General features: G+C 38.8%; 1 protein-coding gene across 3 annotated transcripts in view; it reads right to left on the reverse strand.

Moving 5' to 3' along the window:
• Positions 1–25,794, reverse strand: part of PTK2 (protein tyrosine kinase 2) — a 190,985-nt gene that overhangs the window by 145,455 nt on the left and 19,736 nt on the right. For 2 of the 3 annotated variants that reach the window (XM_033512470.1, XM_033512471.1), the window contains exon 3: positions 5,238–5,264. The gene's annotated coding sequence lies outside the window, so the exon portion shown is untranslated. Of the gene's footprint in view, positions 1–5,237; positions 5,265–6,250; positions 6,314–25,794 lie in introns of those variants that run through there. The other variant, XM_033512472.1, reaches the window with a different exon arrangement.

Genomic DNA, 25,794 nt, shown 5'->3' on the forward strand with positions numbered 1-25,794 from the left:
TTGAAACTTCTTTTCTTCTACTGCCTCTCCTCCTTTTTTCTCTATCCCTATACACTCTCCCAAAAAAACAACATACTGCAGCCAGGGCAAGTTTTTTAGGTATAAATAATTTCACAGGCTGCCCTGGGAAATGGGGGATGTTCCTGACTGCTGGAAGAAAGCAAATGGAACTTGAAGAGAGGGGGGTCTGAATGACTAAGGCTGGTCACCGTTACCTCCATTACTGACAAAGTCATGGAAGTAACAACAATGGAAGCCACTTCTAATCAAATGAGAACAAAAAGGTGATTAGAAATAGTCAGCAAGAATTTATGAAAGGGAAAACATGCCTGAACAACCTAATAAACTTTGATTAAAATGCAAGCTTGGTAGTTGTAGAATTGTCATTTCTCTTGACTTCAGCAAGACTTTCAACACTGTCCCCCATGACAGCACCATAATAGAAAAATTGATGACGTTATGGACTAAATAAATCCACAGAGAAATAGCCTGGAAACTGTCTGGACTGTCAGGCTCAAATTTCTAAGGGAAAAACACTACAATTTAGCTAACTTACAGTTTCCTGAGGGGTTTAATATATTTCATCATGTCAATATTACTACACAGGTCAACCTCACTAATAAACACATTTTTCTTACCAAATCATGCTGTTGCTCTTGCCCTGTGTGGGCAACTAGCTATAAAATACAGAAATGCAGGGAAGAGGGCAGTGTCAAAAGCCCAGTTAAAATAAGCCAAGAAAGTTTCACTGTAAAGGTTGGCAAATACACAGATTTCATGTCAAGGTCTAAGCTGTCACCTTGCCAAGCCTTCAACATAAAAAATGAGATATTCAACAGTGACAGTTTACAAAGGATAAATACATTGGTTTTCCTAATATCAGAGGTATAGAACAACAAGAAAAAGCATTTTATGAAGTATACATAATTAACCTATTAAAACTAAACAGAATTCTAAAATAGGAAGATTTAATGCACAAATAACGAGAAACTTCTTCCAAGTGACACTTATGCTTTGTCAGCAATAACTTCATCCAATGGTAAAAGCAGTTTTGTGATATGGGATTTGGAAATCTAGAAATAACACCCGACTTGCTTGTACTGAAAGGAATTCAAGCTACAGGTCATATCTGCATCAAAAGAAAAGTCCTCTTACTTTTACAGAGCTGTACAGGACATTCAGGCAGCTATTCTAACTTGACAGCACTAATCTGTCATAAACTGTTTTCAGTTCCATACTGATCACACAAATAAAATCATTATAATCCAAGCCACTACAAATATATGAAAGCTAAGTTTATTATTTCTTAAAAATCAGAATTCTTAGGAACATTTTCAAAGAATCTTAGCAAAAAAAAAAATCTGATTTTAGAAGGAATTACTGAAAATTTACTGTGAAATTTTAGAGAAAAGGTACAGGTTTCTTTGTGCAATCCCTTCAGCACCATGTCAGGCATTCTAAAATGAGAGGAACTATTCAGTCTTAGTGCAGCTTGTATTTAATTCTAACTTAAAACTGAAGTGACAAATCAAAAAGCCACTATTTTGTACTATTTTACTTCTGCCCACACAGTTGGTTACCTTTTCTCCCCCCTTTAAACAGGGATATTAACAACAGTTCTCTGCTCATGCTACTGAGTTTATTCTCAGCTGCATGAATAATCGTTGCATAATTTATTACCCTCTGTAATACATGTGAACATTTATTTTAAGAATTCTGCATAACCTCAATTCTGTCAATTCTTGCCTACTGCAACTCTGGCAATACCTCAACCGATTTTTAATTTTCCATCTTCTAACATCGTAGGAAGTACCCAGCCCTTTGGGGTTTTGGAAATTCTGCTTGCTGTATTTAAGTCCATCACACAGGCAGGTGTAGGTTTAGGGGAAGGAATATCTATTACACAGCACAGCATTAAACACTCCATCTCCTGCCCAGTGGGTAAGAGGAAGGGGAAGCAGGAGGTTGTTCCAAAGTGGAAAGTGCCAGGAGATAAATCTGATTTCATTAAGTGGATCATGAGCAGGCCCTGTGTAAGCAGCAAGGCCAAACACACCAACAGACTGAATGAGGACATGCCTTTAATTCAGAAACATCTTTAGGTTGAGCTGAAATTGTGTAACTTTTTTTTTTGTCCTAAATGAGGACTTGGAAGTAAAAATAGTTACAGAACCATTTAATATTTCAAGGTAACACTGACAGTGTGCAAATAGTGCTTACCTAAATCGTACGTTATACTGCAAAAAAGTGAACACAAAACCACCAGACTTAAAATATGCTACATATCTGGAATTAGAATTGGGCAAAAATGTGTATTTCCTATAAATTTTTTGATACTTTATGTTAGGAGTTAGCAAGATTTTATTTGACTCACCAGATGTTATCTGGAGGAGTCATTAAAAACAAACAACTGTACCTGTGATTCAATCTTGGCATAATGTTTTACTTAATTTTTAACCAAAAATCCAGTATATGCCTGTTTTTTATATTTGTCCTTATTTTCCTCTAGTTCTTTGATACAGTTTCTTGCTTCCTTACTATTTCTAGATTCTGGTAATGAAGATATATTTGCACTATAGGATCAGGAAACACAGGAGCAGGTCTTAGGAGAAGTCACCTATATCACACACATGCTAGAACTGTTTTAAATTCAGAACAAGACAAAATCCAGGAGGGATTGTTTTTAATCCCCACAGTGTCAACAGAAAAAAGTTTAACTGCATTTACCAGAGGAAACAAGTTTTCATGCCCTCAGGCATGCTGTGAACACACTTGTGTTGCAAGAGAACTTCACTAACAGAGAGGAGAACTGTGTTCTCTATCCACATTCAAAAGTGTCATATTTTAGAAAATTGTTCTCCAAGCCCCTCCTGGTTCACATTCCAAAAATTCTCTGTGCTCATCTCCATGGCCTAAATTACAAGGCGGTAAAAACCCAAGTTACCCATGAACTTCAAAGCAGTGATACAGATTAATTCAGGATAACTCTCCTGAGTAATGATTTAACTAACGACCTCATCAACTAATGCATTCTCCAGCACAGTAACAATCCTTCTTTACAAGGTTTTGCTATGAAATAAGTGTTCTGGATGACCTTGATATACCACTGACTACCAAATTTATGTATAATCCAACCTTAAACAAGACACTATGATAAAGCAGACACCTGAAGTAGTCTCCTAACTGCAAAGTCTTCAAACACTGCAAAAGCCCCCCATCACCATACAATGATGAAAATTTAGAGCACTAAAATCAGGTGGCAAAAGTGAGAACATTTGTAGTGACATCTATTGTCCACAGGTGAAAGTGGCACTTGGGAGAAAAAAAGTTCTTTAAAACTCAAAATAAGAAAACACCATTATTTATTGCAAATATGAATTCTGCTGATTAAAACTTCCCATCTAAATACAGAACCTCATCTTTATTCAATTATATCTTTTATCAAAGCTGCTTTTCCAATTTATCAAATTTCTTTTGAATTTTAATCATATCATCCAGTATGCTTGTAACTCTTTTTGTGTTGATGTGTTACTGGCAGAAAAAGACAAATCAAGTCCATTTTCATGGTTATTAATAAAAATACTGTAATACCACAGGACAATTCAGGCCTCTGTGAGATTCCAGCCCTCCCTTCTGGCAATATTTTAAGCATTTCTTTTAAAGTAAGTTTCCTTAGTTCCCTTACTAGAAGGTACTGCGAAATTTCTGCTACAGGTAAGCCATGGTGTGTAGTTTTTATATCCTCTTAAAAGGCCTTTTACCATGCCATGGGAAAAGCTCATCCTTTGAAAATCCTGGGAAAACTTTTACCCTCTATCAGTACTTGCAAGACACAGTTAAGGAGTACAATGAGGACACTCCCACACACAGACTCAAATGGAAAAGAATAATCTCATTGTGACTCAGATTCATGCCAGCCAAACTCTTAAAGTCCCAAATATCATCTCAGAAAAGGTTTAATCACACATCCTCGTCCTAGAAGCTGCAGGAAAAAACCTAACAACAATTCTTATCTTTCTGTCAGCCTGACCAAAACACCAGGTATTTATTTTTCCAGTACTTCCCGTAAGTGCCAGCTTGACAACTACTCTCAGCATTCAAAATAATTTTAAAGATATCGTCCTATAAAGAGAACTTCCACATTTAAACGTCTCTTCACTGCTTCAAGAAAACATGACATTTCTTTTGCAGAAGAGCTGCTCTGAAGTTCTTGTGGGAAAGACTACAACATATCAGCTATCAAGCTTTTAACTGAAATTGCTATTTGATTTCAACAGGAAAGAGCAGCTACCTTCAGAGCGGGTGTTAATATCGCAAGAAGAAATGAAAGAATGGATACATAAGCAAAATCATCATCAAGGCAGAGGCCAAGGATAAAAGGCAGCAGGCCTAACAGCAAATATCCAATCCCTTGATCAATCAGGAGTAAAAGTGCACTTCAGACAGGATTCCAGAGTCCACATTACAAACAGGGAATAAATGGACGAATTCTACCTGCCATGGAACAGGAGACATCCTCACTCTGAGCTCTGCATCACAACTCCAGCCCACAGCACAAACGAATGCATGAATTTTAAAACTTTGTTAAAGGCCAAATGTAACAAGCAATTAGCAAAAAATGTTATTTTTAAAAATCAGGTTAGCAGGGTTGAGTTTTTTTGGTGAGGTCCGTGTTTTTGCAGGGCTTTGTTGTCTATTTTTAGGTTTAGGGGGTTTGCTTTAATTTTTAAACACCACTAATAGAAGAGTCCAATAGAGCAGATTGGACACAAGCCACCTGTAACTCCAGCCAAGTGAACACTGTGTCACCATCCCTATTATAACCTGGGGGGATTCCTTCCACCCATAAACCCCACAACCCCATTTCCTTGCACTCTGTCCTTCTGAACCATCACTAATACCCTTTGTGGCTGCTCCTAATCTGCTCCCCTGCCAGCTATATCCCACGTTGTGCTGAGTTGCTTGAAGCATTAACTATCTCACACACATATTTAACAACGTCCTATAAATACACCTCAGTTACCTCCTCCCCTTGTCAAAATACACCATTGAAATGGAAAAAAATCTGTACATCAACAGGTTTTGTTTTGACCTCAGATCCCCACATGACTAAGTACCATGACAGTGCCAGTAAGAACTGATATTCTGATTATATAAAAGCATGACTATATTGTAAGCAAGCCCTTAAAAGCTAACTGCTGTCACATCAAGACATAACTGAAAAAAAGAGAACTTACCTGCTGGCAAGGGAAGTCTTGAAATATCTGTAACAATAAAGAAATACATTTAGAAACAGAAGAAAAAATAGCTCTACAATTGCATTGGCCTCGTAATTTTTCTGCAAGGCTATACTTGCTTAATAAAGCACATTATCTGAAGCCATTTGCTGGCTGCCAAGAATGCCACATGCAAATCAAAAGCATTTTCCTTGTCTCATCCTGTTCATTAACAGGATTATGCTTTGCTCACCTAACTGAAGGATAAAGATTATTCTGAAGGCAATGAGTGTAATTACTGCAGCAGAATACAGGTCACTACGCACAAATGAAGTGTTACATGCAAAATTCACCATCATCACCTACAGAATTTCAGAGCTCAGTGTCAGTGACTGTCTCTGCAAATGAAGAAGACTCTACAGAATGTTTTCTTTATTAAATCTTTAGAGAAGAAGTAGCCAAGCTTTCAAGTGGATAAGCAAAGACCACCAGATGTAATATTAAAAAGGACACTTGATTTTTGTCACCAAGGCACATTAGACACAGTTGCTGAACATTTTTAGAGTAGATGCTAAGGCTGTCTTGAGCTGCAAGCAATGACTACCGTCTCAAGGTCTTAATAGAACATATAAAAACTATACACTAAAAAAATATACATTATATTAAACTGAAAGTGATTATATTGCTCCTGCCTGCTTTTCTATTGTCATCTCAGTGCACATAATCGTGACTGGGACCTGAGGTGCCCATCCGAGTTCAGAACAGAAACTATAACCCACCACAAAGAACTAGAAAGAAAGAATTAAGTCTGTAAGGACATGGACTGGGGACACAAATCAAGGGGTTAATGAAAACTGAAACAAACACAAATTGAGGGGAGGAAATTGAGAAGGGGAACCAGTAAAACAAATGAGAGAAAAACTGAATTGAACCTAAGAAAAAGGTCTGCATCATTATTTGGTTAAAGGAAACGGCAAAGTTGAGTGATAAATTATCACACTGGGTACAAAATCCACATAGAAACTGAACTTTACCACAGGTGTAGCAGCTGAAACAGATGCAGAGATTATCGGGGCAGATGGTCACTGCTTTGCTACCTATTAGAAGAAATAATGAGGCTTAATAAATTTATTAGCCCTGCTCTCACCAACAGATTGTTACAATTCATGTATGTGGCTGGAAAACATGATGAAACTTGAATACCAAAGAGAATTACACCTAAAATTTAAAGGCAGCCCATGAAAAATTTCAAAAATGAAGTGCACTACTCTGAGGAGATGATGAAACAGCAACACAGAAAGTTGAAATGCACTTAAAGAGTGAAATCAAAGTGGCAATAAGACACCACAAAAAAAACCAGAGAAAATACTGAATGCCTTAGTCCAGTAGAACACAGTATTTAAAAAGATAGCAAGGTACATTTAAAAGGTGCTCATCATGCTGTCTGCTTAGGAGCAAAACCATCTTACATGTAAGAAATGCCTCAAGACAGGAGATGCAGCCAAGGAGACACAGGAACTGCAGGCAGCAAAAAACCCAGCAGCTCCTGCACAGAATCCAAACCAGCACATAGTGAGTGAACGGAGCTTTCTTCCATCAAAGAGAGATTTGCAGTGACAATTAATTTGGAGAGTTACATGAAGATAAATGTATCATTTTTTGTTTGTATGTGTTTAATTGTTTCCATGCTTTTTTTTACTAAGTCACAAAAAATTCTTGCTTGCCACTAGGCTACACAATGCCCACAACTGCAACCACATGAGTAAAGCATCTAAAACTGTGGGTTAGAAAATACCATTTATGATTTTAATTTTTATACCATGATAGAAACTAATGTCTAAATTCCATTTATAGTTAATAACTATCAAAAGATTTAAGTTACTACAAACACTTAGAAGTGCATTAAAATCTTTAAGTTTTTGTCTATTGGGAATGCTTTATTGCCGCATTTATTAGTTTTGAAGCAGACTATTTGATTAAATGCCCACACAACAGATGTCAGGAAAATAACAGCAAACATAACCCCCAGAAAATATGTTATTACTGTTATTATATATACACACAGGCAGAAAACAATCACTTACATCTCAGAATTTAAACAGAGAAAAGCTCTGAAGCTAAAACATGCATATGTATTTTTAACTTCAAGAAAGACCTGATCATATCCCAGCATTTGTCCTTAACACCTGAGCTGCTGTTTCCGCTGTGATCTCTCCCTGCCAGTGCTCACACAGATCCTGTTACTGCACCAGGACCTTCCCAAATGGGGCACTGACACCATCAGCACTGCTGCTATATTTAAGTCAACCACTGTGAAGATTTCTTACTTCCATGTTCCACTGTAAATTAGTCCCACAAGTGCATTAACTGAAGAGATGCTGCACCCCTGGGACAAGTTTACTGAACAGCTTCCTGAAACGGCACCTTCTTCTATTTCAATTTAGTGCAATAGAGTGTTTTCTACCATTAATTGACATGCATTAGATCTAAAAACAAGTTGGACAGAAGAAACTGAAGCCTGAAGGTCATATTGGTATACTCAAAATTGCATATGTGCACTTAGCAGGTTACTTGTATGGTATTTCTCAATTATTTCCATTAAACACAAAGTCCTCTATAGGCTGATTTTGTATCTTAATCTTAGCAAACACCACCACTACAGAAATGTCAATTCATAACAGCATGAATGAAATAAATATTTTACAATTCCAAAGATAACAGTAACAATTCCACTCCCTTGTGTTTCCAGACACCACAAGAATAAGTGTTCCTATCAGTGTGGAGTCACTTTAGGAACTTTCTTATCATTGAGTTTGCCCCATCTTTCCAGCTTACTCTAATCTTTTCTGGCTTGATACCTCCTAGCTTTATTCTCAATTATGGTTTTTCATTTAACATCTAACACTGAAAAATGAGTGGATTCAGGCCACACTTTAAACACTTCTTTCACGGAGACATAAACTGAGATTACACACTCAGGTAGCTACTCATTTCAGGTTGCATTTACAAACTTGCTTTCTCTGCTGTGTAAATGCTGTAGTGCTTTTTGAAGCACACTATAGCATTTCAATCTCTAGAGAGGAGAAATTCAACCAGTACTAAGATTTGAAGAAGAAAAAACCCGAAGTTAGGGTTTTAATCTGGTTTGGGACTAAAATGAGAGGCTTGAGAGCATTCTGGAGAGCTGTCCTGTTGGGAAGGATGCCCTCACATCAGGGAGGCCTGGACTGACTTTTCTCCTACGACTCAGTTTCTGAATGCTTCGAGTGCCGCCACACAAACCACATTTACAGCAGCTATACAACATGAGCCAATCTTACTTTTTTATCTGCTCCAAAGTAGTTCTTCAAAGTGAAATCTAAAATGAATCATATTTCAAGTGCTGCTGCTCCTACTGATCCTTTCAAGGGATCACTCGTGTTCTGCATTTATATTCTTAAGTATCTCCCTGTGTTACTTGGCAGGGAGCAAACTGCCAGTTTGAACAGGCAGAAAGAAAAATTACTTTCACATCATATTCTTTATCATAGCCAAACTTACATACTTTGTAAAGGCTAATCAGTTCTCAGAGAAAACTGGTTTTATCCCATGTAGATATTGGGAGGATGGAGCAGATGGCCTTGAGAGCTCCTTTTCAAGCAAGGTTTCTGTAATACTGGACACAGATGATTGTAACATACCAGGAACAAGCTGAAATTACATTAGAGGTGCTATAAAATAATAAAGTTCCTCAGCCAAAGAAAACTTGCCAAATAAACCAGTTATGTACATGAATTCATCAAGGAGCAGGAAACCTTTATTTTAAAGAAAGAACACTATTATTGCTTCTTTCTGCACTGAAATTGTTCTGGGCACTACAGTCCTCAAATAGGCTTTGTGGATCTCAGCAGTAATAGTTTTTTTCTGATTTATGGATGCCCTGAGGATCAGATCTCTCTACCACTGTATTTGCTTTTATAAAACTATGCATTTTACATTGTTTTAACGAATGTTTTCTTAAAAATGGAGCCGCAACTTTAAATCTTCCTTCCAAGGGTAACATCTAATCATAGAAAACAGGAATGTTTTGTGAGTTTCCTATTCCTGCCTCAAGGTAAAATGAGAATATTGCTCCATGGACAACTCCAAAGGCTCAGACTCTGCCCCATCTGCAGCCACTGATCTTGTTCCAGAGCTGTGGTAAGCAGCAGACCACAAGAAATTTAATCCTGTTCTCCTGTAGCAGGAGCTGGCTGACTCCAGCCTAACAGCATTCCCTTGAAATTAATTCAGATATTCAATTCACAAACCAATCTCTCCTTCCAGGGAAGAGTGAAGGCTTGCAGCACACGAGGAACCACAGACCACAGTCTCCAAGAAGCCAAGCAGCACATGTCATTGAAAAACAACCTTTGCAACTAAATGAGGATTATCACAGACTCAAAATAAAATGCCATGTTCCTATTTAGCCACTGTACCGAAATATTTTATGAATACAGATGCATATTCAGCTTTTAGCTTTTATGTGGCTGGTCCTGAAGGATGTTGTCTTAGAGGCTGGATCCAACCACCTGGAAGTCTCCTTTCCTATATTCTCTGGCAGGCTAAAAAGGATGCTCCTCTGGTCTTTAAAGAAATTGATATCTCATCAATTATGTAAAAATATTTTTGTTTTTTAAAGAGAAAATAAGTAAGCACAAAACACAAGTTATCTTTTTTAAAAAAAAGCTTTGTAAAATTACACTTGTTGAGAAACTCAAGGATTTATCCATGACCATCTGATCTACCGAACAAAGACCTTGGAGATGCAATGAATTCATCCTGACAGCACACCTATTAAAGAAAAGCTATTAAAACGTTTTACTGTATGATTAAAAGATGGTATAAACCACCAGTTGCATTGTTCCATATATGTATTTTTTTTCTCCTTCATCATTACAAGTGCATCTCATTTGTAACTTACATCTAACCTACTTCTAATTTAGCAATCTGCAGGGCTGAATGTTAACAACCTCTTATTATATCATTTCATATTAAGGCAGTTTTTTAGGGCAATTTTCAGTGCAACTCAATAAAATCTTTTCATTTACTAGCTCTATGTAGAATGAGAGACAGAAGTGCCTCACTGGAAAGGCCCATTTTTTCTAAACATTTTATTATCCTTACAAGTCTTTAAATGGTCCAACTGTTTTGGCTTTCAGGAGCAGCCCCGATCTGCAAACACCAATACCTGACACAGTATTCAAGCTTCAATCATAATAGCACTAAAACCACCATTTGCTTACTGAGATTAGAGTCTTTTTCTCCTATTGACATATTTATTGCATTTGCCTTAGGCACAGCAGCAGCTGAATATCCAGCTTAGCTGCAAATCTTCATCTGTTACCCTGGGGAGAGATGGAGGGGGGACAGTTATAGGACAGACACCTCCACCCACTAAACCTGGCATCAGTTCTTTTGTGCTTTAGCCAGATCAGAAGAAATTCAGCATACAAAACCACTCATCTTGTGTTTACAGCCCTATTTCACAGGAGATCCACGTTGCACAGGAGTCCCTTATTATCTTGGTTTAAATCTTTGCTTCAGCTGTGAGTATCAGCAGTAATGATTTAATGCTCTCATTTCTGTCTGCTGAAAAGGTTAACGAGCAAGCAGCCGACAATGAACTGCTGTGACACCCTGCAACGTGCACAGCCTGTGCTGTGCTTTTGAGAAGTTCTCTTTAACCACTCACTAGTTCTAAGCCAAGCTGCTGCCTCTGAAACACAAAAGCCACACAAAATTTAGCATGGAAAAATGAGAGGACCAACCAAAACACTGCAGAGAACACAAAGGGGTTTTTTTCAAATTAAGTGTTTGGTTGATAAAACAGGTACAAGGCACATCTATGGTGTGATGATCACCACATCTGACATACCCCAAGTGGCTCTAAATATGCAAAGGCTTTGTGGTGTTACACCAGTAAAAGTATCATCTGACTCATCCCATACCTCGGGAACATCTTTCAGTTCATATCTGCTTCCATAATTTCTCAATTTGTTGTCTGTTTACTGCCACATTCCTCTCACCACCGTAACTCTTCTGTTTGTACCTGCTTTCCTCTTCCCATTTGAAAACAAAATCAGTACTGAGTATCCTTAGCTTATAGCATCTATACCAAAAAGAATCATTCAACAGTTTCAAATCTCAGTTTCCCCTCCCAATACTCCTCCAAAATAACTCTGCTTATGCTTCTTAAATAACAGTTTTTGAAACTGAAAAAATACGAACTGTGATTAAGACCATCAGAATAATCCACCTATGTTTCCCTCCATCTCAGCTGAACTCTGTCCTGAACTCTGTATGCACCTTGACACTTCAAATTCATCTACACCACATCATTGAGCATGACCACTGAGTTATCTATGCAGCCATGAGGAGACAAATTTTGAACCAGGCACACTGAACAGTAGGATATTAAATGAAAAGGCTGTGGTGGAAGTTACATTTAAGGAGATTAAGAAGAGCAAGAGAAATCACTCAGTCATTACTCAGGGCAGGTGGGATCAATCTCATTACATACAGAGTTACAGAACATGCAGTATCTAAGCAACTCAGATAAAGAATTTACTCTCAATATCTACACAAGTACTATATGCACCTTTTGCCTATGGGGAAGAGAGGTTTGGATAGAGAAGAGGATGGAGTAGTTCCCCAATAATTGGTTTTATTCAGCATCACAAAATGGGTAAGTGAACTCTGCATGTCCGCAGATCATATTAAGCTCCTATGGGTCAGCAAAAGTCTTATCAAAGGAGGAAAAAAACCTAACAAGGATCTACAAAATTAAGCAAGTTGCTAAGACAGCAGCTGCACTTCAACACAGAGCTGTGATGTAATGCATCTGGGGAAAAAATTCTGAGCAATACCTCCTTAACCAAGTAACACTTGCACTTTATCCAGTTCCAACTGCGGGAGGAAGGCTGAGTCACTGTTTTCTCTGAAATCATCAGCTCAAACCGGAGTAGCTAGCCAAAAGCAATAAAACATTGTGTCTCATTAGGAAGGGTACTGAAAACATGGTACTTAAACGTATTACGGTGCAAAACAAAAAAGCATCAACATGTTGTGTCTAGTTCTGGTCTCTGCACCAGAAGGAGGCAGAGATGTCCAGAGCTGGGCAGCTGAAGTGATTGAGGGATGGAACAGCTGCCAAGGAAGGCCAGATTACCAAATCTGGGGCCCCCTTAGCAGGGAGGACATGAGGCTCAGGGTGAACATGATCACAGCACAAGTGGAGGAGTGGGGGAAGAAGAGAGGGGAAAAATAAGAGGAAGGAAAAGCAAACCGATGCAGTACTACCATTCAACAAATCCTGCCAGTCTGAGCATTTGAGGAAACTACTGGAGATCGAGTTCAAACTAGTAAGAGTGCCTAATCCACAGCTGGCACTGAGCTCCTTGCAATTTCTGCAAGAGAAAAGCATGGAGAGAGGCGCCACCAGCTACTGGGCCAGGCATGTAATCTCTATTGTAAGAAACATTTTTTGCTGCCATTGAGGGCCAGTGCTGGGTTGGGCAGTCACTGGTCTCATTTAGCAGCATCTCTTGTCTCAGCAGCACTGTGGCCAGTGACTGTAACCCTGTGCTGGGCACTGGGAGACCACTCCTTGAATCCTGTGTTCAGATTTGGGCCTCTCATGACAAGACAGACATTGAGGGGCTGGAGCATGATCAGAGGAGGGAACAGAGCTGCAGCACAAGACTGATGAGGAGCAGCTGAGGGAGCTGGGGGGCTCAGCCTGGAGAAAAGGAGGCTCACAGGGGATCTTCTCTCTCTCCAACTCCCTGACAGAAGGCTGGAGCCAGGTGGGGGTGAGTCTCTTTCCCAAGTAACAAACAGGACAAGAGGAAATGGCACCAAATTGTGCCGGGGAAGGTTATGCTCAGTTAGGAAAAACTCTTTCACCGAAATGGCAGTCAAATACTGGAAGACGCTGCTGGGGACATGGTTGAGTGGTGGCCTTGGCACTGCTGGGTTAACAGCTAGAATTACCAATTTTAAAGGTCTTTTCAAACTAAAATGATTCTCATGGTCTTAAACTCCCTATTGTGGCTCTGTGAAATCACGAGCTTAAACATCACCTCTAAGAACAGCTACTCAATCAAAAGTACTGTTCTAAGAATGTCAGCCACATTACAGGAATATTCTTATCATTTAATGGTTTATCATTAAAGGAGATGTGTTTAAACAAGCCCAGAAAACTTTAAAATCATTTAAGATGTTTAAGGAGGGACATATGTGTGCTGGCAGAAGTTCAGATCTATCGGGAATATCTCCAGCACTATGATCTGTGATCACATAATCCTGATGGAAATACTGTGACGTTTTATGAACATAACAATTCAGGGCCTTAGGCAGGCTTAGGGAACACTGTAGACATGTACTCTATACATGTGGAGCTACCCCCTATTTGTACTACAGAGCGCTTGTTCTTCCGAGTGATAGCTTTAGTGGATGTTTTTCTTTCAAGAAACATTGTCTTGACATTGCTTGCTATGATTGAAGCTCCCTTGTCATTTTCTGTGAAGGACTTGTGACACACAGTGTGCCACCACAAGTCACCCACATCTTCAAAAGGTGACAGGATTGTGTAGTTCCTGCACTGAAATACAAATTAGCTCTACATGTCAGCAAAGGCTGGTTTGTACTTTAGGTATGACAGGAACTTAGCACAGAGTATGGAGGTGTTCCAGCATGTAAAATAAAAGTGTTTTCAGGTACAGTGCCAAGGGCACAACCAGAAGGGGAGAGAATGAGAAATTACTTCAGGCAAAATATTAAAAAGCTCTAAACAGAGCTGCACATCCCAGACCACAATATAAGAGAAAAGTGCTTTCTTGAGTGTTCTTTTAGAGGGGGTCAAGTGGGAGTTTTGTTTTGGTTTTGAAATGATAACTAATTGGTAGGATTTAGAGTAACAGATTAATGATGTAACAAAAGAAACTACCCAAAGTTTCTTGTTCGGCATAGTAGAACAGTATTCTGCAAATCTTGGGTGTTTTTTTTGTTAAAACACAAATTCTTAGAAAGTTGGGAGAGCCACTTCCTTTCATGCTTCACCACTGTAAAATTATGCTGTTTCCATGGTTCTGGCCCACACATGGATTCCATTGTTACAGCAGTTTTTCAGGAGCTGGAATTAAAGTTTTAAATTTTTCTTCTTTGAAGTTACAGATGGGTGAAAGAAGGTTGAAGATAATCGATGCAGCCATCACTGAGTGAGGGAGAAAAAATTAAAGCGTTTTCCAGTAAAGAACACACATGTAGTTTGTCAGAAGTTTAACAGAAGATTATCACCTTTGCACACACATTGTTCTTATCTAAAACAAAACAAAAAAAATTTTTTAAAAAGGGGGGGGGGGGAGGGGCTTAGCACTTCCATCCATGAAAAGCCTTAGTGCCTAAGAAATAACACGTTTTATTGCTCACAATGGGATTACTCCGAAGTGTTCACAGCAAGTTTGACAGCAGCTGCACAAGTTTTGCTCTTTCCAGAAACCTGCCCCAGTAAATAAAATGAAATCTATTTGTAATGAGAATACCGGGGTTTTCTTAGTCCAACTGTGACACTTGATTGAGAAAGAATTTGCTTCAGCTGGAGCTTGTTCTCAATGTGAAGCACAACATCCCTTCACAACAAATGGGCATTTACAGCCAGAGCTACAGAGGCTGAAATCAGTTCTGCAGTGAAGACATGACGCTTTTGGATCTTAACCATGTAAGAAATAAGAGAATTAAGGACACTCAGTGTGGTAGAAAAAGTCCAATAAATTCACCACCATACGCATGGGAACAACTCCTTTAATGTCATCTGGGTGTTTCCAAAAGTCTTACACATCCTCCCAGGGACACCAGATTGCACCATTTCCAACTCTTGTAGGGTCTGGAGACAACATGCTGCCAAGTGTCATTCTGCTGGGGTGGGGGGGAGTCAACACAAAGTCAAAAAAGATTTCCAAAACAGAGATTACAAAGGAACATTGATTCAAGAAGCTTCTAGGTCAAGTAAATTATTTGTCTAACACCACAGCAGACACAAGGCAATGAGAATTAGCAAGGAGATTTCACAAGAATTTTATCATTTCACAAGAATACACATTTCTTCATAAGCCAAAAAAGCCTACCTCAGAACGTAAATAGGAGTTTAGGGGCAATAGAAGTAAAGACAACAAATCAGGAAAGAGCAGAAGAGACATTACAGAGCAATACATTATGTATTCATCTAAACTGAAAACATTATTTTTTCTTAATATGTTGCTTGTTAGCAGTAGTTGTGTTAGGCTGGTTCCCTCCTCACACCACAACACTGATACACCAGCAGAAATAGAGAGAAAACTTTTCTCTACCTTCTCTGCTCTCTCTACCCTTTTTATAAAGTTTTCCAGATGTTAAATAAAGAATGAATTAAGACAGCAAAAAAAGATGACAAGTGAGGCAGGGAGGAACCATGGGCAGAATAAAAAAAATTAAAAAAAAAAAACAGGAAAAGAAAAATACACACATACGTCAGGACAAAGAAACCCAAAGAGATCACTGACAAAACTAGATTATGAAGGTGAAGAGGGGGTAGTGGGGGAACAAGAGTGCAGACAGAAGAACTGCAGCACACAACATGAGACAGGCTTTCTTCTCCTAATTGGTTCTGTCATGCAGCCGTCGGAGAGCGGCTCAAAGACAGCGGCGCTGGAGTAACGGGAAACCCCCCAACACAGGGGGTTCTTTGCAAGAATCTGATCAAACAGGAAACCCAGTTGGTTTGACAGAACACAACGTGAAGCTCCCATATCTCGTTGGCTGTGCCTTCCCAGCTCGGCCATTACTCATCTGGGCAAAGGGAACAAGGCGAAGAGTTTGTTTCCAATTCAGCACAGTGCGAAGTCAAGCGCATATGATTAATGAATTCTCATTTCCACAGATCCCCTGAAAAAGTTCAGCTTGGCATCATTAAGATTCTATCAGCCCTGAATTGCAATTTAAGATAGTATTTTTCGCCTTAATCTGCTGCTCTATTTAATCAATTTAATGCACAGTAAAAACTTAATTTGACAAAATTGAAAGCATTATTTCTCCCTGCCTCTGGCATGAAACAGATTAAGACCACCAGAAATACTTGCAGAAAGATTTAAGATTCATTACATATTGGGTGGCAGATAAATATTAGATATGCTATAAACTCTAAGTCTAAAAGCTGTGGGTTTTAGTTAATGCTGCAATTACCCCCCAGCAGCTAACCCAAGTCACGCTTCCTACACAAGTCATCACTGTGACTTTTGAAGTCAGATCTCCTAAAATACTATTTTGTACAATGCTGACAAACTCCACAGACAACAGGGAGAAGGAACCAGGACAACAAAGACAACTTCTGATTTGTGTACACTTGACACCTCCTATGTAGGCTTTTGGCCAAACCCAGGCTGGATAAAGGCACAGATCAGAATAGAACACGTTCTAGGTCCAGGATGAAATAACAAACAGCTTACACTCCTACCCAAAATTCGATTTAAACTAGTTAGGTTATCCACAGAAGGTGAAGAGACAGTCACAGAAAGCTGCCACATAAGTATGTCTGGAGGCGTCTACAGGCAGTCTGAAGTTCCAAGATGACACTCAAGTTACAGGAGACACATCCACAGTTCAGTCCCAGAGCTGGAGGCACCCAAATGGTCCCAGGGTTGGAGCTGTTTCCCCAAGAAGCAGCTCCTGTCATCCCATGGCCAGGGCTACAGCACAGTGGTACTACTTGTACTGTGAACAGAACACTTCTGCCTTCAGGGCTGTCAAACCAATTTTCCTCATAAATAACTAACAAGCCAATTTTACGGGCAGTGGCAGGGAGAGGAATTCTGACAGTGTGCTGCTCACAAAGTACACTCATTACTTTCTTAGCTAAGAATCACTAAGTCCCTTAGAAACTCTGACTTGCCTTGTAAGTATTTAAGTAGAGCATTACAAGTTTATTTGAAATGGATTTTAAAACTATCATGATTTTGTACCTAGACATGACTTCTTAGAAAAGAAAAATCAAATACAAAATGCATCTACTGTTAAAACAGTCTGAAATTTACTATTCCTGCTGATGTTAAGAAGCAGCACTGCTTCACTTGAAAAGTACAAATATTTCAGTAACAGCTTTTTCCATTTATGTCAAGGGATTACATAGTGTATATGCTTGTATAATTACATCTTACTTCAACTTGCTTTGTTGATATATAAAATGCAATACTAATGGTGAATATCTACCCTGCTGATGTGTAACAATTCCTTATCAGCAAACCAAACTAGCTGGAGCATAAAGGAAATCATGATGCAGTCCTTTAAGAATAAACAGAAAAGAGCCACAAATGTCCTAATTATATAAGGGTATTTGATCCTGTGTAGGCTGGACTCAGTGAACAAATATTTTCTGCTTAAAGATAAGAATTCAATACCACAAAGAAGTGTACAGTATAAATGTGGCTTTAGCCTCAGCAATGAGTGCTGGGAGGCAGAAAAACATAAATCTTTTGTACCACATTATAATCCATAAGAAGGACAGCAAGAGTAATAAACCTAAACCAAGAAAAACATTGTTAAGCTTTTAAAATTCTTCACTAATACTGCAGTTTATTCCTTGTCCCACCATTTCACAAGAATGAAAAAACATCAGCTCACCTCTTTTGTTATTTCAAACAAGTATATATTATTTGAGGATTATTCTCTAAAAAGCTTTTCCAATTCTCATCATTCATTAGGCATGAAAACAGAGAAGATGAGCAAAAAGAAACCTATCCAGCTTTCCCTGCTTCTGATCCAACTTGGACAGAGTCAGATGCCACTGAATCCCACCAGAGTGAGAACAAAGAACTGAACTTGGTCACAGTGATGATCCAGAGCGGAACTGACAGTTGTTTCATGCACTTCTAACCTCAGTAACATGAAGAAAGTGAACATTTTTTAATTACTCTGTAATCTACTTTTCAATTTATCATGTATGAAGTGCCAGGTACCCTGAGCACACTAAATTATTAAGCATACATTGTAACTGTGTCTTCTGCCTCTCATAATGGGCAGAATACATATGCACAGCTTATTAAAATTTTTAAATTAAAATATTGAAAAAACATTCAGTTCATCAAGGTCTCCAGTTCCCCAGTCCTCTCTCTCCAAATTGCTCCTGGACATATCATAAGACTCACCCTGTGAGTTCAAGCTTGAGGCATAAATGAGAAAAAAAAATGTCCAACTTAAAAACCTTATCCGAATTTCCAATAATTATTAAAGAGACTCATTTTCAAGCCCTTCAAGATCTAATCAGGTTCAGAATGGACACAAACTTAAATTTGCTTGAATACATTAAAGTAATTCTAGCACAAAATCAGGCAGGTACTGCCCAAGGATGTCAATATTTCAGGAACTTCTGAACGCATCTTTTTTCACTGATATGAAGAAACAGATCAAGTCAGAGAACTCAGTGTGTACTTATGCCAGTGTCAGCTCTGGTACAGTTAATATTTATTTTGTCATCCTGCAAACTAAGCATTTGTGACAGTACAAAGGAATTTCAGGCTGCATATGCAAACAACTTGACACAGAATTAGAGCTGGAATAATTTCTACTTGTATTTGTCTGCTGCAGCCCCACAGAAGAAATGCATAAGTTCTTAACAGGACACTGAGAGCTCAGAGCAAACCACAGGAAGCTCAAAGAACCAAAAAGAATTATTTTCACTGAAGCCACAGGGATGTTAACTCTACTGCCACATCACCACAACTTAACTAAATCCGTTTATCTCCCCATTCACCAATTCTGGGGACTCTGAACCACAGAATAACGAAAGTCAGGAGGCCCAGAGGAAACCTATGAAGTGTGTCTTCACAGCCAAGAGAAAAACCACAGAAATCCTCTAGAAGAATTTGGGGTAAACTGGCAAACTCTGACCTCTGAACCCCTCAGGTCCCTGGAGCAGATCTGGCTGGATTACGTGTGTCAGATGCCAAAAGCATTCCCCAGTAACCCAGCAAGGCTGGAATCACAGAACGGTTTGGGTTGGAAGAGACCTTTAAAGGTCACCTAAATTCAGCAGAGGCAGGGACACCTTTCCCTAGACCACATTGCTCCAAGCTCCATCCAACCTGGCCTTGAACACCTGCAGGAATGGGGCAGCCACAACTTCTCTGAGCAACCTCTGCCAGGGCCTTACCACCAACACAATTTTACCTTCTTAAAATATTAAAAAAATTCAATACATTGTTAAGAAATGCCAAACTCTAATTTGAGAAACCTGAGTAGATTAAGAAAGCATTATTTACCACACAGCCTTATATTCAACACAATGGTGGTGTTCAGAACACCCCTGAGCAAAGAGAAGGCACCAGCAGTATCACTATGGACCCTTTATCCCAAAAACAGCACAGTTCTGAAACTCACCTGAACCCCCCCCAACCCTCTCCTTCACAGTGCTCTGGGTGATTCAAAGTTCCAAGTGTCCCAGATTTGGGGGACATCCAAGGGGAAATCACAGAATCATCAAAGTTGGAAAAGACCTCTGCAACTCATAATCTCAGAGGTCTTTTCCAACCTAAATGATTCCATGATCCTGGGTGTAAATGCTGCTGTTGGCAGGCTGAAATCAGCAGCTCCGTTCAGCTGTGGTTTGAAGCTTCTGCCTCTTGCAGAGTTTGGTAGGAACCAGTTCATGACCAAAAAATATATGGGGAAGAGGATAACAGAGAGATGGCAAGCAGAAGAAGCCTTTTTATTTCAGAAACTGAGGAAACAACAGACAATTGTCATTAACAACCCAACCATAGAGAGATGTCAGGGATGGTGACTTGCAGTGTTTCATCCTGTCCAAGGGAGTTTCTAGGAACAAGGGCATCATCTGGCCCAAACTACCTCTGGCAGAGAACAGACACTGTAAGGTTTAACCCACTGATGCATGACTACAACGTACCAGGTAACACTAATTTAGTTCACCTCAGAAAAAGCAAAACCAAAAAGGATTTTAGGATTTCTGTTTACACACAGACTTTTCTAATGAAGACATTGTCACATCTGTCTGTAGACACTAGACAATGTCAACAGGTTTGGGAATTACCTACAAATTCTAAAATTTAAAGTCTACAAATTAATTAGACACTGTTCCAAAAATCACAAAGTACAGCTTTGAGACTGGGCAGAGACTTTATCAGACTCAAGCCAAAAGCTCTTGCCAAAGCACTTGAATGCAAAGACCACTGAGTTTCACCTTCCTGAAGTGTCCCACATCCAGAGTGACTATTTCTGAAAAGTTTGGCTTTTGAAGAAGTTAATACTAATATTATAAATTCCAACTCCTCCGTGTCTTCCTCAAAGAACAAAAATACCAAGTATACTGAGAAACAAAGGACTGATTTTATTCTTCCAAGACTTAAAGTTCCAGAGAATTTGACCCCCCATTGTCTCCTTGGCCTCTATTCCAAACCTTAAACTACAGTCATTCAAAATGCAAATATGTTAGGTTCTGCAGTGGGGATAAGCAAATACAAACTTTCAATGATGCTCCCTTTCATATAGATCATGAATGGATACCTCTGTCTCCTTATAAACTGCTGGTGGATGGAGCTACATCTATCGTCCTCTGGCCAACTGTAGCATTATTACAAACCAAATGAACACAAATCCAAATACTTTTAAGTAGCATAAAATATTAAAAACTCATATGGCCTCAGACAACAACCACAGAAATTTATTTCTAGGGACAAAATCCTCTCATTCAAGAAAAACATGACAGATGATGAAATTTATTTCATTCCTGTGTATTAAGTTGTGAGACTAAGTGAGCTGAAACCTATTTGGGGAACACTGCTGGGCTGGATTTGCAGCTCTGATTAATGCCTAAATACTGATATTTGTGACTGAACACTCCAGAAAAATCAAGGTCTTTTAGGGCCTTTGGGAAACTGAATGACATGACAGGGACCAAGTCAATGGTTAGAGCACAGAATTTTTAAATATTTTACATGCAATTAAAATTACTCTTGCATTAGAAAACTTACCAGCAGTAGCCTGTTTCTTATTTTGTTCTATCCTTATTTTCCCTTCATATTTACAGGCATTTCAAAGAACAAATCTCCCAACAAACCTAGTTAATATTAAGTTTGTGAAACTGGTTAAATACATGAACCATGTATGTAGAACATACAGTAATTTGTAATTCTCATGCCTTGGTTCTGAACCTCCATGTGTTAGTTTGGAGTTGTAGATCAATTAACCACAACTCAGAAATGCTTTGAAGCTCAAAACCTAGCAATGCACAAATCAATATTTAATTTGCAGTCAGTGTAGGAGTTAAAAATGTATCAGAAGCCATATACAAAGTATATATTAGAAACCACAAAATTAAATACCAACATGCACCACCAACAGCCTTAGCAATTAGAGATGAATATTTCAATGTAATTTATTTTAAAGCCTCCTGATTTAAACAAAAATTTGTGAACAACCAACCCATTTAAGTTACAAATGGTTCATGTGTATCATTATTTGCATCATCCAAGACCTATTTTTCTTGCATATTTCTCTTTCAACCACAAGGAATATCATAGTACTGGAGAGGTTTTCTTGTCCTTGGGCTTTCACATCCCTGACTCCATCCCTCCTTCAAATTTCTGCATTTTTCAGAAATCTGAGATACAGCGGGCAGATCAAGACATGTCTTTGCTTCAAAACACACTTTAGGCAATTTAAATGATATGAGAGAACTGTAAAATAAGAAAATGCAATGTTACCAGGATTTCCTGAACAGACTGTGTGTGACCTCAATTAGCCATCAGATCAGCTACACAGAAAATATGGATGCTTGAAAACATGAAAACCAGGATTATCTGAATTGGGCCAATTTGCAGAAATTCTACATTGCTGCCACTTAACAAGCCTGAGAAAAATAATAGCACTACCACCCCAAAAGCAACAGCCTTTTGTTCAGTTTCTGTAATCCTCTAGAATTAACTAGAAAAATTTTAGCCCTGAGGCTAAACTTTGTGTCCTTTCTACAAAATGATTTTCAAATGTCCACAGGTTCACACACTGATTTATCTTTAAAAATTATTTTGAAAAAACAGAAAGAAAGAGGTACATACTAAAGCAACAAATTTCAACTCCATCTAACTCACCAAAATAACAGAAACTAGTTTTTTTTCTGACAAAAATATTTCACAGTTTGGATGCAAATTGAGGAATTAAATGTTTTCTTTAAAAATATAAACCAGGTGAGGAATTTGAACCAAGTGACTTTGCAGAGCCATTCAGTTGAGTGCAACACTCCTTGCCCAACTCAGTGCTTCCACACCTTGCCCACTGAAAACTAAGAAACACAGAACTTATATCAGAAAAGCATTAGATGCCAACAGAAAAATTAACTGTGTATTAACATTTCAGCTACTTTTTCAATCTGTAATGCTCCCCTGAATGTAACAATCACAAATTGTCTTTGATTCTTTAGCAGGAGTTTTAATCTGGCATCTTCTGACCCCTATTTCTCACACTCTTGGTATACAGATAATGGAGGGATGGCACCAGCATCCTCTGGACATGTGGATATATGAATACAGAGACCATCAGGATATTCATCAATGAGAATTACTGTTTCCCTTATGCCATTCTTTCTCCTTTACGTGGGAGAGAGTTGCATTAGGTTATGTCTTCAAAGCTATGTGTTTATTATCAAAATTAACACCAGAAACCCTACTTTCTTGTAGTAGTATCAAGATCCAGTGATTTTTATGTCACTCTAACTTTGGATTTATTGTTGAGTTCTTACTTAACCCTTCCCTTCAAGAAGCTGAAAAGTGGCTGGTAAGTTTCACACCACATATGTTTATACACACACACCCCCAAAAGAAAATCCTCCAGGTAGCTTTGGCTTGGCTTCTCTTCAGGCCTTATCAAGAGGAACACTCTAAACTTAAGACCAGGTTTCACCACCAAATGTTCTATTCTTCATTTAATACTTACATGACTACAAGATCTCCTGGAGAAAGTGGGCCTTGAATTAGAAATTAAGTCACCAAAAAAACTGTTCCAGAAAGATGCAGAAATCACTGTTCATTGACCACTTTAATTTAGGGCCACCCCTGTTTAGGATTTAGCATAGAGTAGAAGTACAAAGCTTAAATTGGAAAAAAAAATTTCCTAGGCATAGGATGTATTTTTAAGTTATAAAAGAAGGGTTCTTATAGAGCCCCTAACACCACACAAAAAGGAGGTGCAAATTAACATCCCGCTTGCTTGGGATTTTTTCCAAACCAAAAATAATTATGCAGAGGCTTCTAAGGTAAATTATTCACCATATTATGAGTCCAATGCAAATTTATATGTAGAGGGATTTATAAGAGTCAGCATCAGTCACATTAAAGGCATAGGAATACAGCTGAACTGTTCTGTTTAAAATAACTAGGATACAATACAGCTTAGATTACCAGGAATATTACTATTAGCAAAAAAACACAAAAACACTTTCAGAAACAGAAGGTAGTATAATAATCATGTATTTTAAATATTAGAAAAAGCCTACCACTCCTTTTGGATGTTGCTCTTAACAGAGATCATTTAGAATAAAGGAATAGGCTGCAGGAAGAGCTCCATGATTACAGCTGTCCCAATTCCTTTGGAACCTAAAACTCTCTACAATTTTGCCAAGCTTCAACCATCCTCTTCTGAAAGTTCAGCTGAGCAGACTGATCCTGAAACAGGGAAATGACAACACAGCCACCTGCTTACAATACATACAAAAATAACCCGGAATGCCAAACTTGGAGTCCTGTTGACAACCGTGACTTTTTATGTGCCCTTTTGCTCTGCACAATCTAAATCCTAAAATAAGAAATGACCTTTTTTTTTAATAGGAAACTTGGTTAGCAATTTAAAGACTGCACTGCACCTTCCACAACACAGCTGGGAGTGGACTGCTAACAATAAACCTTCCACTTGTTGTTAAAGGGCAACATTTCAGTGGCACCTGGAACAGCTATTAACTCCTGCCAGGTGATCAAGGCTCCCTCTTGGTACAGATTTCATCTCATTTAATGCATTCACTTTCAGGTGCAGTTACAGACTCTTATTGCCTCTTTGTGTACTCTTCATCCTCCTCAATAAAAAATGCTGCCCAAGCTGCATTTGTCTGGGACTCTTGACAAGGAATTCAAGCTGTCTGCTTTACCTCTTGCTTGGAAAAGAGAGCACTGATACACAGCTACTGCTCAGAAAGAAATAAAAGAAATCGCATCGCTACTCATAGTCACCTAGTGCATGCTCAAGACAGCAGTATGCACGGGCAGTACACAAAGGCATAAAAAATAAACCACTATTTCTGCTAGTTCTTGTTTTTGAAAATGGATTTCAGGCAACTCAAGCACATGAAAACACTGCATTCTGTCAAAAACTCAATAGCTACAAAAGAAACTGGTATCTAAGGAATTGTAATGCATCAGGAAGACTTAGGCAACATCTCAAAGGAACAGAGGATAACCACATCAAATTACCTACAGGCATCTAGGCATGAAGGGGAATCCAGCTGATTTAAAAGGTTTTGCATGGGGGTGTTCACATATAACTGATGTGTCTTAGAAACACATGAGAAGGAAAGGAGTCACGTCAGAGGCTTCCAACATCATCTCATGATTTTCCACCAGCTTTGAAACTAGGAAAGAATAACTACCCCTGCATAAACAAAATGAGATTACAAGCAAGACCATAATACCAGAGAAAACAGGGAGGGTTTAGTAAATCAAAAGTGAACAAGGACTATTGGCTCAGTTGGTCATGGTTTGATGCTGATAATAGCAAGGTTGTGGGTTTGATCCCCACATCGGCCATCCACTTCAGCGTTGGACTCAATGATCCTTGCTGGGTTCTTCAGACTCAGAGTATTTTGTGATTCTATCTGGACTACTGAGATAAGGGAGAATATAAATTAAAAACCAGTATTATGTTGGTACTTGTGAACAGGGTGTACCAAACACGAGGGAGACAAGTAATGGTTTCACTTTGCACAGTGCTGATAAGGGCTAGGCTAAAACACCAGGTGTGAAATTCCCTGCCTCCCAGGCACTGCTAATTAAAACACGTTTCACAAAGTGCACTTGAGCCCATTTCCCTCCAGAGCAAGTTCTCCATGAATGTCTGCCAGGAACTAACCCAGATCCTTCCTTTACCACAGCACACACAAACTAACCTTGGAAACCCCTGGCCTGGCAATTGCTGGTCCTGCTGCATATCAAGCTGGCCTCTTTTTTATCTCTAGTATTTTATGTCAGGTCACCATATTTGTATCCCCTAATGTTCCTTCTCTTGTAAGGACACTAATGTACAGCCTGCCCCACACTACAACTCGAGATGCTACACCAGTAACAAACATTGCCATAAAAGAGAACTGGAAGTTTGCAAAGCTTCACTCGGTTTTAATGTAAAAATGGAAATTTTCAAGCCTTGAAAAGATCTGAATCCATCTGGTTTAAATTTTGGTCTTCCTATGTTTGCAGAAAATTCTCTTCAGGTTTTCTTCTTACAACACCAAGGTATATTTGGACATGCAAGGTTG

Source organism: Parus major, chromosome 2, assembly GCF_001522545.3.
Source record: "Parus major isolate Abel chromosome 2, Parus_major1.1, whole genome shotgun sequence".
In the NCBI taxonomy this organism is placed as follows: domain Eukaryota; kingdom Metazoa; phylum Chordata; class Aves; order Passeriformes; family Paridae; genus Parus; species Parus major.